Genomic DNA, 13,833 nt, shown 5'->3' on the forward strand with positions numbered 1-13,833 from the left:
TCGGTTACATCACTACCTTGTCTAAAACTCTGCACAACTTCCCACAACCTTTAGGATAAAGCCAGTGCCTTTTCTCTGTTCAGTCAAAACTCATTGTATCTTCCTGCACAATGGCTCTACCCTGCATGTGGACTTATTTGAGTTCCCCATACTCTGACTAAGCCTATGAATGAATTTGGTTTTATCACAAATAGACATTGTCCATTATTCTTCTTGTTTCCTATAAGTTAGAATGGCACTCATAATGGAAGTCAAAAAATGTCTATTGGGTGAGTTACATTTATAGAAAAAGTCACATATTTGATGGATGATTAGACTTGACACTAGGAGGTTTCTAGAAATAATGCATATAAAATCACAAGGCATTCTATTTTTTTTAACTATCACTTTTAATACCCTCAATTTGAGTTTATCTCTTAAACAATGAGTATTTAGTGAGCACCTAATATATTTCAGGAATTTCACAGCTCCAAGGATGTCTAGGGTATCAAATTTGTCCATAGCAGTGATGGTGAATCTTAGAGACCGAGTGGCAAACTGCAGCCCCAACCCACTTATTTAACACAAGTTCTAACATTGCAATTAAACCTGAGTACTGAAGGTTTTTTTTCCATGTTAGAAATCTGTATTTACTTATTTTTTGTTTTTTGTTCTTTTCACTTTTAATTGAGTTTGTTGGTACATTTTAGGTGCACAGTACAGTTACATTTATTGTTGGGATCTTGTACCTCTACATGACAGGTCTTGGTTCTCATTTTTCCCCTTGTCCCTGCCCTCCCTTCACCCCCTCCTCCCCTCTCCATCTACCAGCACTTTATTTCCATCTTTTCTTTATCTCACATTTTTTTCTTTTCCCTTACTAGTCTTCCCCTATCCATCCCACCTTCCCTAGTTCAGAAAAAACAACTCATGCATTGAAAACTTTTGTCTTAAAGAAAACACAATAACACGTGCATAGGTTTGCCACCACCATTCCATTCTCCTTACCCTCTAGAATCATGATCCAGATTAGAGCTATGGATAATTACACATAATTATTTTACAATGATACCAGCTGTTATCAATGTAGCACAGGAGCTATGAGAAGCTAAAGGAAGAATGTTAGAAAGTGGGTGGTGTTTACTTACCAGCATATGAAGGGGTGATGGACGGGGCTTGGGAGCACCTGACAGAGTGAAAGATAAGCCCCAAGATTTGGAATTTAATGAAATCTAGGGCATGGGAGCTAGAGAAAATCCTGAAGGGCAATACAGATAATGCCAATAAAGTCAGAGCTTGCTGTATATGAGATGAAGTTTTAAACAACTGTAATCCAACCAACGTTACTGAGGCATCTCCTGGGCAGCTGCATGGAAAGCTTTTAAAAAAAGAAAAAGGAGACAGCAAGAACAGTGAGGAAACAACTGCAGTGTTCTTAGCTAGAGACTGTGGTGTCAGTGTGTCAGTGGTTACACGTGTAGACCCCACATTCTTCCACCCTGTGTATGTGAGTTGGTTACCAGCTTGGGCAAGGGTCCTCAGTTGAAAATGGAGTTCATAATAACTGATGAGATAAACTGGGTGGGATTCAGTGAAAATTTATACACAGTATTAAGAGCAAGGCACACCTGAATGTAGAAGTATTTACACTTTTTATTTTGTAGGGGCATGAACCAAATAAAAGGACATAGAAGGAGGACGTGGGAATTTTAGCAAGAAAACTTGGAAGTGTGTGGTGTATAATAGTATGTGAAGGTAAAGAAAATGGATAAGTCAAGGATCTCCTCAGCAACTGGTGAGTGATGGTAGAAAATGGAAGAAAAAGGAGATTTTCTTTTTAATTTAGGGTGGTCAGTGAGTTTGATTCTGGAAGTTGGAGTGGAGTTTCTTAGCCCACAGGCCTTTGGGAATATGGATCTGTAGCTCTGTGGAGAGCTGCCCAGGCAGAAGATGGAGGCTTGGGTCTCAGCTGTATCCAGGTGGGCACTGAAGCTGTAGAGTGCTAGATGGCTTAAAGAGATAGTTCAGACTAAGAACGGGGCTGTGGGCAGACCTCCCAGAGAAGTTGGAGCAAGGCAAAATAGTGGAATAAAGAGAGAATCACTGTAGAATAGAGAGTACAGGATCACTTGTGGTTTGGCAATGGTATGAAGAGTAGTCAAGGCCTGATAACGCACTGTACCAGAGCAGTGGCTCCAGATTTCAAATTTTATGAAAATACTTATTTGTCTGTAATCTTTCCTACTGAGTCCAGCTCAAATCTTTTGGGCTGCGGATTTCTACTAATTTGCATGGAGGGTTTGTATCCTAGAGGCAAATCAGACATTGTAGCTGTCATACTTTAATTTTCCTTTTTCAGGAAGCAGGTAATCAATAATTCAGTTTTCTAACAAGTATTCATTGTTTAAATCAAGAGCTAAAGTACCTATAAAGATTAAATCTTCAATAAGGCAATTAAACAAGTAATGGGGAAAAGAACCAGGTGATGCTTTGGTTTCCCTTTTTGGTAGTTCAGGAACTCAGAACAAATTACCTAATGTGATTTTTTTGAACCAACGCCTACTCTGTCATACATGAAAAAAAATCTCAGCAGGTGATACTTGCTCACAAGGAAGTCAATGATCCCACAGAATTCTTGTAATTAGACATTATAACAGAAGGTCTCGTAGTCAGCAGAATCAGATATCCTCTAAACAGAAGGGCATCTACCCGCAGTTTCAAGATTTAAAATAATACCAGCTCAATGTTAGAACATGCAGAGGGAAACTATGTTGTGTAATTTTGACTTTCATATTCATCATACTTACATTGAACTACTGCTCTTACCAGATGCTATGCAGAGTACAAGGCAAAAAAAATGATGTATAAGATAAATAGCCCCATGTTCATGGAGCCCAAACAAATACAAGGACAAGAAGAAGAAAAAAAAAAGGAAGGAAGGAAGGAAGAAAGAAAGGAGGGAGGGAGGGAAGGAAGAGAGGGAGAGAGGAAAAAGGAAAAGAGAGAAAGAGAAAGGAAGAAAAAGAGGAAAGAAGGGAGAAAGGAAGGGAGGGAGGGAGAAAAAAAACCCACCAAAATTCTGAAGATCAGGGGAAGAACAGACTTGATATCCCTGTTAAGTAGTCAGAATACTTAAAGCCACTGAATTTCCTTCTTATTGGCATGTTTCTCATTATTCCTACTTTAAAAACTGTTTACTGAATGAATTACAAATCCTTCTCCGCAAGGAGATGACACAGACAGGAATGTTTCTGTAGTGTCTCAGGGAGGCTGAGAGAATAAAGAGGGCTCCCGCTTACCCTGATATCTCAAGGACCCCTTTTCTAGATCTCCTGTCTTTGGCATCATTCAGAAGCTCAACGACCCAATGTAAGAACTTTCTTCATCCTTAGTTTTTATAAACTGTATATGCATTTCTTAGCTTCTTGAAAGCTTCACGTCCACTTGTTTATTATGAGCAGGTGAGATTCACTAAATCACTTTACTATTGATGTATCTCAGAAAACAAAGGGTGTGATTCACAGAACTATATTTCCCCAAAAGAACCAGAGAACTCTTGTATTTCCCAGAAGCAGTACTTTGGCTGTCACGCTGAACTCTGATACATAGCTTTATGGAAAAGGATGTGAAAAACCACCAGACCATTAGATTCTATAGTGACACCAAATATGAAAATATCTTAGGTAAACAAAGGCCTCCAGCAGCACCTTTGGTAAACAGGATGAAGAATGAGGTTGCAGTGAATTTGTTTCCTTGTGTCATTCAAGACTCCGGCACTGGGCCTCAGCCTACTGTCTCATAAAGATCAGCCGTGCTTGAAAGAAGAGAAGGCTGAGAGAGGAGACAAGGTACTAGAAGGAAGGCATCACCCAGCAATCTGGCTCATTTGAAGGCACAGTGAAGCAGACAATCAGAAGGATGGAGGTAGGTTTGCAGGCCGATGTGGAGGGTGGGCAGGGGTTGGCAGAGGTGAATGAAATCACCCAGCCCAGGATATGAATGAACAGCTGGCAACAGGAGAGGGCAAGAGGGGACCCCGACTGGGCGTTTTAGGGGATGGATAAGTGTGAAAGGAGCCATATAAGGTGCCTGAGGTGATGATAATTGTTATGGTTTGGGTCTAGATGTCCCCCAAAGCTTCATGTGGTCGTAGGCTGGATCTAGAGTGTGTGAAGATGGAATTGATTGATGAGGCAATGCTAGGCTCAAGGTCACTAAGATTAAGGGCGTGAATGCTTCCCTCCCTAAGTAGTCTGCATAAAATATAAGGGGCAGGGTGCTGCTGTTAACTCTCGCGTTACCCTTGCTGCCTTGTGTGTACCATGTTGTTTCTGCTCTGCCACGCCTGTTTGTCACCCTTGCCTTGGAGTCGGGCCAAGTAAAGCCCTTCGCCTTTAACTTTGGGTGTCTGGTATTTTGTCTCAGCAACTACAGAAAAGTAACTAACACAATAATAAAAATAGCAACAAAAATCTCAGTGTTCATCAGTATGCCAGATACTTCCATACATGAACTCCAAGCTTCCGTCCAAACTCTGGAGAGGCATAACTGGCCCTTCAAGAGGAGAATCTCAGAATCTCAGCACAGCCAGGTCTGTCTACCTCTAAATTCCAGCTGCCTTCTGTCACACCAGCCTGCCTCTTGATTTATGCCAACTTTATTCACTCATTAGCACCTACTGACTTTTAAGGTATATGGCAAAAACAACAGTGCTTGCCATTAAACAACAGAGAGCCTTAATAACATTTTTTGCTTGCTTGTTTGTTTTTGAGACCTGGTCTAGCTAAGTAGCCTGGGTTGGGCTCAAATTTGCAACATAGCTCAGGCTGGTCTTGAACTCATAATCCTCCTGCTTTAGCCCCCTGAGTGTCAGGATTGACTACATTCATTCATTTAAAATTATTATTATTTTATTTTATTTATTTATTTTTTTGGTACCAGGGATTGAACTCAGGTCTTTGCACTTGCAAGGCAGGCCACCAAACCACTGAGCTAAATCCCCAGCCCCATTTAAAATTATTAATTTTCTCAAAATCTTGTTTATAAGACTTGGTGCCTTTCCATTTTGTAAAAAAAAACTACCTTTGAATATGTTTGTTTAACGCTGGCCATTCTAACAGCGTGAGGTGGTATCTCATTGTGGTTTGCCCTATTCTTGAGAGTTAGAAGAATGGAGCACTCAAGACATCGAGTAGAGACTGTCACTCTCTTCACTGCATTTCTAAGGCCACCAACACTGAGCTAAATCCCCAGCCCCATTTAAAATTATTAATTTTCTCAAAATCTTGTTTATAAGACTTGGTGCCTTTCCATTTTGTAAAAAAAAACTACCTTTGAATATGTTTGTTTAACGCTGGCCATTCTAACAGCGTGAGGTGGTATCTCATTGTGGTTTGCCCTATTCTTGAGAGTTAGAAGAATGGAGCACTCAAGACATCGAGTAGAGACTGTCACTCTCTTCACTGCATTTCTGTTAGACACCTTACATGTGTGCCATCTATAGTATTTCTAGATGCCCAACTAGGGAGAACCACACTGAGCTCACACAAAATGTCCCCTCGTCAAATGGAACTATGCAAATCCTAGGCCTTACTCAGCGCCAGGCTTTACTGATGTTTCAAAAGATACAGGCCAGCACCAGACAGAAACATTCCTTTCCAGGAGAATCATCACACCATCAGCTTCTGAAAAGCATCTCTTGGGGCCGGGGATTTAGCTCAGTGCCATGAAAAGCATCCCTTTCTCCTGCATTAGGACACATTTTTGGGTCTGATCAACAGATGAATTTTGAACCATGTATGCCATTGTTCTCCAAGGAAGCTGTGTCTGTCTCCGAGCCCTTTGTTTTTATACTTCATTTATTACACAGAATATATTTACCTCACTGTCCTGGTCCCCTATTCCCCAGCTCCTTAATCCATACAGTCTGTATTTATTTAAAAAGACCCATCTAAACAGAGCAGGTAATCCCTGTTGGAGACATTTTCAAGGTGAACTCTACTAAAATCTCTCTGTTCCTACATGCCACTGCCTGGTTTATGGGAGGTCTGGCTAAGGCATCCCCCAGTAGGGAAGGGGTGAGTTACAGGCCTGTGTTGACCCTTTCTCTCCCTTTTCATTTAGGTGGTTCATTTATGACCTTGCCCTTTGAATTCCCTAGAAAAGTCTCTCATACACTTACTTTCAGGGAACCTGGAGGCAGGCTTGGCTTGGACACCCCGTGCAGCTTACCTTTTCCTAAGAGTTTCCATTCCATAGAGGTAGATCACTCTTTTCTTATACAGGTAGTTTTGCGCTTTTTCTTCAGTTTTTTAAAATTAAAACATACTTTATTTAGACACACATACAAGTATGAAATCCACAAGGACCAGCAAGGTGATTGATACTGAAGTAAGAAAAACCTTTATTTCAAGATGGGAAGGAGACAATGGGATTAGGGACCTTTTAAAGTGCTGGTAATTTTCTACTTAACCAGGATACATGCACATGTACATGAATTTTTATTGCTTTCCAAACTGTACAAATTTATACTCCTCTGGATACATAGCAACTCTGTCTTCCAAAAAACAAAGTTTTTCTTTATAATAAAGCAGGGAACCATGCAGAATCCTCTGAATATGATGACCAGCAACATTGGCTATGAGTTCTGCTCCAGAGAGAGGCAGCAAAAGTGGGTTTTTTAGTGACAACAGTCTATAGAGTCTGCAATTTCAGTGGTGTCAGGTGCAGTGTCTCTGACAGTGACCTGGGGCAGTTTTCTGATATTAGAGATATATAACCTCACTTTTTTTCCCCTCCTTTCTCATCTGCATGCATGTGTGTGTGTCTTACTAGGAATTGAACCCAGGCCTCACAAATGCTAGCTAAGCACACTACCACTGAGCTACATGCACAGCCCTTTTTTAAAATCCTGATACAGTCTCACTGAATTGCCCAAGCTCGTCTCAAACTTTCAATCCTCCTGCTTCAGTCTCCTGAGTAGCTGGATTATAAATGTGTACCACCGCACCTGGCTGTACAGCTTCTAATTCTGGTTGCCTGGCTGTCCTAGAGATTTTGTGAGTGACTTTTGAAAACATCATTATTTGTTAGAATTAACCCAAATCTCCTATAACTAAGAATGCTGACTAATGAGCATAGTTTCAATAAAACAACCATGCACATATATATTTTGTCAATACTTTATAAATTATTTTGAATTTATATTTTACTATAATATTTGACACTTGTACCAGGATAAAAGTGGCATGCAAATAAATTATTAAGCACAATAATTTATCACCTAATTTAAGAATTAAAACATTACTAGTGTTGGGGCTGAGGATATAGCTTAGTTTAGAACATTTGCACAGCATGCCTGAGGTCCTGGGTTTGATCCTCAGCCCCACCAAACAAAGCAAAAATAAAGTATTATCAATGTTTTGCATTTTTCTATTTATGCTCCTATCTCTCCCAACTGCCCCTGTTCCATTTTATAATTGGTTTTAATCATAGGTTTAAAAAAAAAAACTAAAAGTGTGTATGTATCCCTAAGGTAATTTTTAAAAAGTATATTTTTAGTTTCATTCTTTTGTGCTTTATAGAAGTAGTATCATACTGTATGGGGTAGTCTAAAGGTTTTATTTTTTTCAGGGTGTTTCTAAGATCTGTAAATGTTATAAATAGCTGAAATCTGTTTTTATGTATATTTTATCATGTGATTATACAATATATCATTAAATATATACACATGGGCTGCAGGCATAGGTCAGTAGGTGCAAGCCTAGCATGCATGCAGCTCTGATTTTAATCCCCGGGAACTTAGAAAACTGTAATAATAAAATAAGTTTTTAAACCCCCCCCCAATATACATATACTACTCTGAATGTGTGACACATTTCACAACAAAGAATAATTGAATAAATGATGATATTCGGGAGCTACCTCCTGCTTAGAAGATACGCTGGTGGATTACCAGGGAAGCAAGCCCATCATTTTAACTTGCATATTCTGCAGTCTGTTCCTGAAAAGCAGCATAAGGTAGGTAGTAAAGGGGGAGCTAACCGAGGAAAAGACAAGGCACCTGGGATACTGAGGACTTGCATTACCACTGATAGCTGTGCTTTTTTGGACAAGTCATTTACTCTCCACCATGGTCAAAGCACTGGTGTCACTCTAAAATACATATATTGGAATTTAACCACCATGGCAGTAGTATTATAGGAGGTGATTAGGTCACAAAAACCCTTTCTCTCATAAATGAGATTAATTTCCTTATGAAGAGCTTTGAGGTAATCTATTAGTCCCTTTTGCCCTTCTGTCCTCCTAGTTCTTCTTTCATGAGAGGACCCGGCAAGTTACCATTTTGAAGCAAATAACAAATGCTCACCAGAAACCATGTCTACCAGTGCCTTTATCTTGGACTTCCTATCCTGCAGAAACGTGAGCAGTGAACTTCTGTTGTTTATAGATTACCCAGATTAAGGTATTTTATTATAACACCACACCTTTGAAAAAATATATAAGCTATATAAGGAACTGTCATGAGTCAAAAAGAAAAAAACCACAAACCAATATACAAACTGGCAAAGAAAACATTTTTTTAGAACTAATGAGTTAAGCAGGGTTCCAAGATTCAAGGTCAGTTGTGTTTCTAGACCCCATCAGTGAACGGCTGAAGGCACCATTTTTAAAAGTACCATTTACAATAGACCTGCATCAGTCACCTTTCTATCACTGGGGCAGAACACCTGACATGCACACCTTAAGAGAGGAAAGATTTATGTTGGCTTATGATTTCAGATGTTTCAGTCCATGGTTGGCTGGCCCCCCTGCTTTGCCCGATGTGAAACAGAAACATCGTGGTGGGAGGATATGGCAGAGGAATTCTGCTCACCTCAAGGCAGCCGGAAAGCAGAAGTGGGTAGGTGCGCGGATTGGGGGAATCAGAGAGAAGGGGCTAAGGACAGGACACAGCCTTCAAAGACATGCTTTTGGTGAGCTACTTCCTTCAACTGGGCCCCTCCTCCTGGTAGCCCATTCAGCTATAAACACATCACACCGATCCATTGATGAGAGGTTACTGCCCTTATGGTCCAGTCACTTCTGTTGGCCCCACCTCTAAACATTGCTGCACTGGGGGTCAAGCCCTCAATACAGGAGGCTTGGGGGGAATATTTTATATTTAAAACATAACAGCACCCAATATAAAAGGAAATATTTAGGAGTAAAGTTAACAAAATTTATTTATACAATCTGTTTACTTAAAAATGGGGAAATACTGATTAAAGAAATAGGAAACTAAATATATAGAAATACATATTGCATTCACTGTTAAAGTGTCAGTTATTCCCAACTTGACCTAGAGATTCAACATAATCTTAATCAAAAATCCCAGCAGGATATTCTGTAGAATCAATGAGCTGATTCTAATATTGATAAGGAAATTCAAATAAATTAGAACAGCCTTGCCAAAGAGAAGCAGATTCAAGGATTCCTGCCACCAGATTTCAAAAATTACTGCAAAGCTGTAGTAATGAACACAGTGTGGTGTTGGCAAAAAGGTAGACAGAACATAGAATACAGAAATTGACCCACACATATAAGCAATTGATTTTTGACAAATACGCAGAGACAACAGAGAAAGTTTTTTTTGAACAACAACTAATTGGACATCCATGTGCAAAAATTAACTAAAATGTATCATAACTAAAAGTAATACTTAAAACTCTAAACCCCTGGAGGATAACACGGGGTGGGGGGAACTTTGTGACCCTGAGTAAAGGAAAGATTTCTTAGATGCATCACTGGAAACACGATCCATAGAAAAACAAACTGGTAAGTTTGGTTTCATCAAAATTGTTCTTCTGCTCTGCAAAGACATTTTAGAAATCAAAGACAAGCTACAGAGATGTAGGAAATGTTTGCAAATCACATATTCAATAAAGGACTTGTATCCACTGTGTAAAAAGAGCTCATAAAACTTCCTAATAACAGAACCCAATTTTGAAAGGGTAAAAAAATTTTGAATAGACTCTATTAAAGAAGATGTATGAATAGAAAGTACACACATCAAAAGATACTTCTCATCCTTACTCATTAGGTAAATCTAAATTAAAACTTTAATGAGATGCAACTTTGCATTCATCAGATTGTGAATATAAGTCTGACAACTCCAAGTGGTAAGTAAAATGTGGAGAAACTGGAATTCTTGTACAATATTAGCACGAGGGTAACTTGGAACAATTTCTTTAGGATGTAACTTGACACTCTATGATCTGCTATCCTGAGAGTTCAAGTTTCCTATGACCAGTGATTCCACTACTATCTAGAATGAGGAAAACTTGTGAACATATGCACAAAAAAGGAACACAGGAGTGCTAGGTAGGTACAGCACTAACAACTGTGGATAGTATTGTGTTTGGGGGAGGGGTCCACCAACAAACCAATTTATAATACGGCATCCTATATCGCAAACTACAGTCTTCGGGTCAAATCCACCCCAATGTCTATTTGTAGAAACAAAACATTATTGAAAACTAGCAACACTTATTCAATGACGTATTGTCTCTATTTTCATGCTACATTGACATTGTGGAATAGATGCAGCAGAGATCACACAGCTCAGAAAGCCTAAAATATTTCCTGCTGGTGCTTAATGAGAAAAGTTTGCTGACTCTTGCTACATAACCATGAAGAAAGGAAGGGAGAGAGGAAAGGAGGGAGGGAATGAGTGGAATCAATTCAGAGGTGAGGGTTGGGGATGACATGGATTGTATAACTTTGTTTTCAACCAGAGAAACAGAGCCAGTAGGATTTAGTATTAAGTGCTTACAGGCAAAGAACTGGCTTCTGTGATCGGGAGGGGCGGCTGGTTAGGCATGTCTGAAGTCCATAGGGCAGATAGTCAGGAAGGGCAGGCTGACTGTTCACAGGGGAATTTCTTCTCCAGGGAATCCTCAACTCTGGCCTTCAAGTGCCTTTCCCCTGATTGGATTAGTTCACGTAGATTATGTAGGATCATCTCCTTTACTTAAAATTAACGGATTATAGACTTTAATCCTATGTACAAAAGACCTCTGCAACAACTCCTATATTAGTGTTTAATTGAATAATTAGAGGCCATAGCCTAGCCTGTGTAATTGACACAGACACCTGGCCATCATACAGTATCCATAAAGACAAATCACATAGATAGAATGCTAAAGGACAACCATGGGTTACAAACAAAATGATAGGAGAAATGGTGATTTCTACATAAAGGTTTAAAACCATTTAACTTCAAGTTTATGGATACAGGGATATATACAACTATTTGGAGAATGATAATGTTACTTTGTTGTTGATTATCACTGGGGAGAAAGGGAGAGAACAGGACTGGGAGGGGGTATACTTTGTCTATAATCTTTTATTATTCTTTAATGGCAAGAGGCTCCAAAGCAAGTGAAGCATTTAAAAATCTTATCAAACCTGGCCTGGTATTATAGTTATTTACTATATTATTGTTATTGCCTGTATTTGTGGTTGTAATTTTTCATAATAATGGTTTTTAATCATAATAATTGCCTTTCTTTGCACAAGCCTGTACAGGATGCTTAAAATGGACAGTCAGCTTTGAATCAGAGCCACACTGGACAGGAGCAGACAGTAGAAACTTCTTTTTTTCCTAAATGCTAAATACCCTGTCCGTGTCAGTTTGGGTTTTCTTTCATGGACCAGTGTTTCAGGGATGGAAGCACAGATCTGTGAGCTGAGCCTGGAAAATCACAGCGTTCATCAGGCTCCAGTCTGTGCCCAGTGGAGAGCGCGGAGCAGGTGTGAGTCATTCTTACTCCAGCCCTGACCTTGGCTGACCTCCACAGTATCAAGGTCTGGAGCTGAGCAGAACTCCTGATTTAAGAATCCAGAGATAAAGAGGCAGGTGGCTGGTCACAAGGTACTTGACCACTGATGGAATGAGACTTGTCAGACTTCTTCAGGGGCTTTTACTAGACAGGGCCTGCGTTAGTGTTTGCTGTACCGATATGGACATCTCTCCCTGAAGAATGTTGCAGGACTTCTGGTCCCAAAAGTAGGTATATATAGACCCACAGATTGCAGGCTGCAGCCTGCTTGCAGAAATTGATCCACAGACATTTCATACAGCATGTCTACACAAGTTTTCTGCCAAAATGAAAACCGCACCATCTCTGTATTTTATCAAAATATGTGAAAAGCTAGAGAAGAAAACAAAAATCTCCCTAGCAGCTTGCTGCTAAGTTACTGGGGTTATATTTCACCCTTTTTACCTTGTCCTTTTTTCCCCCTCTAGTTAGTTTATCCTTTCAACACTGACTACTGACCAGCCGGGCGTGGTGGCACACGCCTGTAATCCCAGCACTCGGGAGGGTGAGTGAGGCAGGAGGATCGCTGCAAGATCGAAACCAGCCTGGGCTACATAGTGAGTTCCAAGTCAGTCTCAACTATGTAGTGAGACCCTGTCTCAAAAAACCAAAAAAAGAAAAAAGAAAGTATGAAGAATGATGGAACAAATGTATATAAGGAGGAACATTTTGAGGAAGATTAATGGCAATGTGTCTTTTACTATAATACATTTTTTGGGGGGAGTACCGGGAATTGAACTCGGGTCCTTGTGTTTGCAAGGCAGGCCACCGAACCGCTGAGTTAAATCCCTGGCCCTATAATACATTTTTAATTTAAATATTCACCATATATTTCTATCACACTTTTTACATTGAGTAGAACTGGTTGTGTGCGTGTGTATGTGTGTGTGTGTGTGCGCGTGTGTGTGTGTGTGTTGGGGGAAAGTTATTACTGTAACTTACTCAGTACAACGGTCAGGACAGGGCCCTTGGAGGAGACAGCTTTTTCTCCAAGGAGTTGAGGTTTCCATGCAGGAAAGAAGAACACCTTGGAAAATCCAAGCTAAGAGCCTTCCCAGCAGAGGCAACATGTTTAACTTGAGCATAAAATAGTTCAGCATATTTATGAAACAGAAAAAAATGCAACTATGGGGGAAACTTTAGGAAACAAGGGAGTGAGTGGTCTGCAGTGAGACTAAAGATGTACATTTTATGGTCAGATCATGCAGGATCTTGAAGGGCACAGTAAAAAATTTAACTTTTATTCTCAGACAGCAGAAAGCCTTTGGAAGATTTTAAGCAGCAGAGTGATAAGATCTGATAGCTGTTGCTTTAAAGATTGCATTGGATAGTGTACAGCAAGCAGATGTTAAGCAGGCAAGAACAGACCAAGGAGGCTAGTTGGAAAGGTTTCTGTGGCCCTGTGGACCATGGCGTTAGCAGAGGAGATGAATAAAAGCATGGAAGTGGTGATTTTATAGAAATGGAACTGTTTTGTGGTAGTATTATACAGTTTATTTTGCTTAATTTTATAAGATGAAAAGTTCAAAATTTCCTCTGAGACAGAATGTTACAATTCATCCCCCTGCAATTCAGGATACCATGCTGGGGTTAGGGTAGAGAACAGGTGGGGAAGCCTGTGAATGACGCATCCGAAGACAAGTGCTGACTCCAGGACTGCCATCCTTGGGCTTTCCAGAGGACTCTTGGGAGCAGCGAAACCAGGCAGTTTTTCTGGCTGTTTCATTTTTCTCCCTGTCCCATCCACTGTATGTAAACTCTCATGTGTATGAATCAGTGACTAAGCTTTTGGTGCAGTTGCTACCTGTGAAAAATTGACACCGCTGTGTCACTGTGTATCCGGCGTGCCAACATCTGACAGATGCAAGCTGAAGCTTTGATGCTGTCTTTGCTAAAACTCTGCCCATCCCAAAGTCCGTGCAATGTTGAAAACAGCTACAGTGGACCTTTGACCAACGGCTTTAGGGACCACGTTATTCACTGCTACCTAGCA

General features: G+C 40.1%; 1 protein-coding gene across 1 annotated transcript in view; it reads left to right on the forward strand.

The window, feature by feature from the left end:
• Positions 1 to 13,833, forward strand: part of Pip5k1b (phosphatidylinositol-4-phosphate 5-kinase type 1 beta) — a 411,290-nt gene that overhangs the window by 89,534 nt on the left and 307,923 nt on the right. Inside the window, exons 7-8 of the mRNA XM_033757714.1 lie at positions 1,644 to 1,774; positions 3,747 to 3,903. The gene's annotated coding sequence lies outside the window, so the exon portion shown is untranslated. The remainder of the gene's footprint in view (positions 1 to 1,643; positions 1,775 to 3,746; positions 3,904 to 13,833) is intronic.

Source organism: Fukomys damarensis, unplaced genomic scaffold, assembly GCF_012274545.1.
Source record: "Fukomys damarensis isolate Sample0158 unplaced genomic scaffold, DMR_v1.0_HiC HiC_scaffold_31, whole genome shotgun sequence".
Classification (NCBI taxonomy): domain Eukaryota; kingdom Metazoa; phylum Chordata; class Mammalia; order Rodentia; family Bathyergidae; genus Fukomys; species Fukomys damarensis.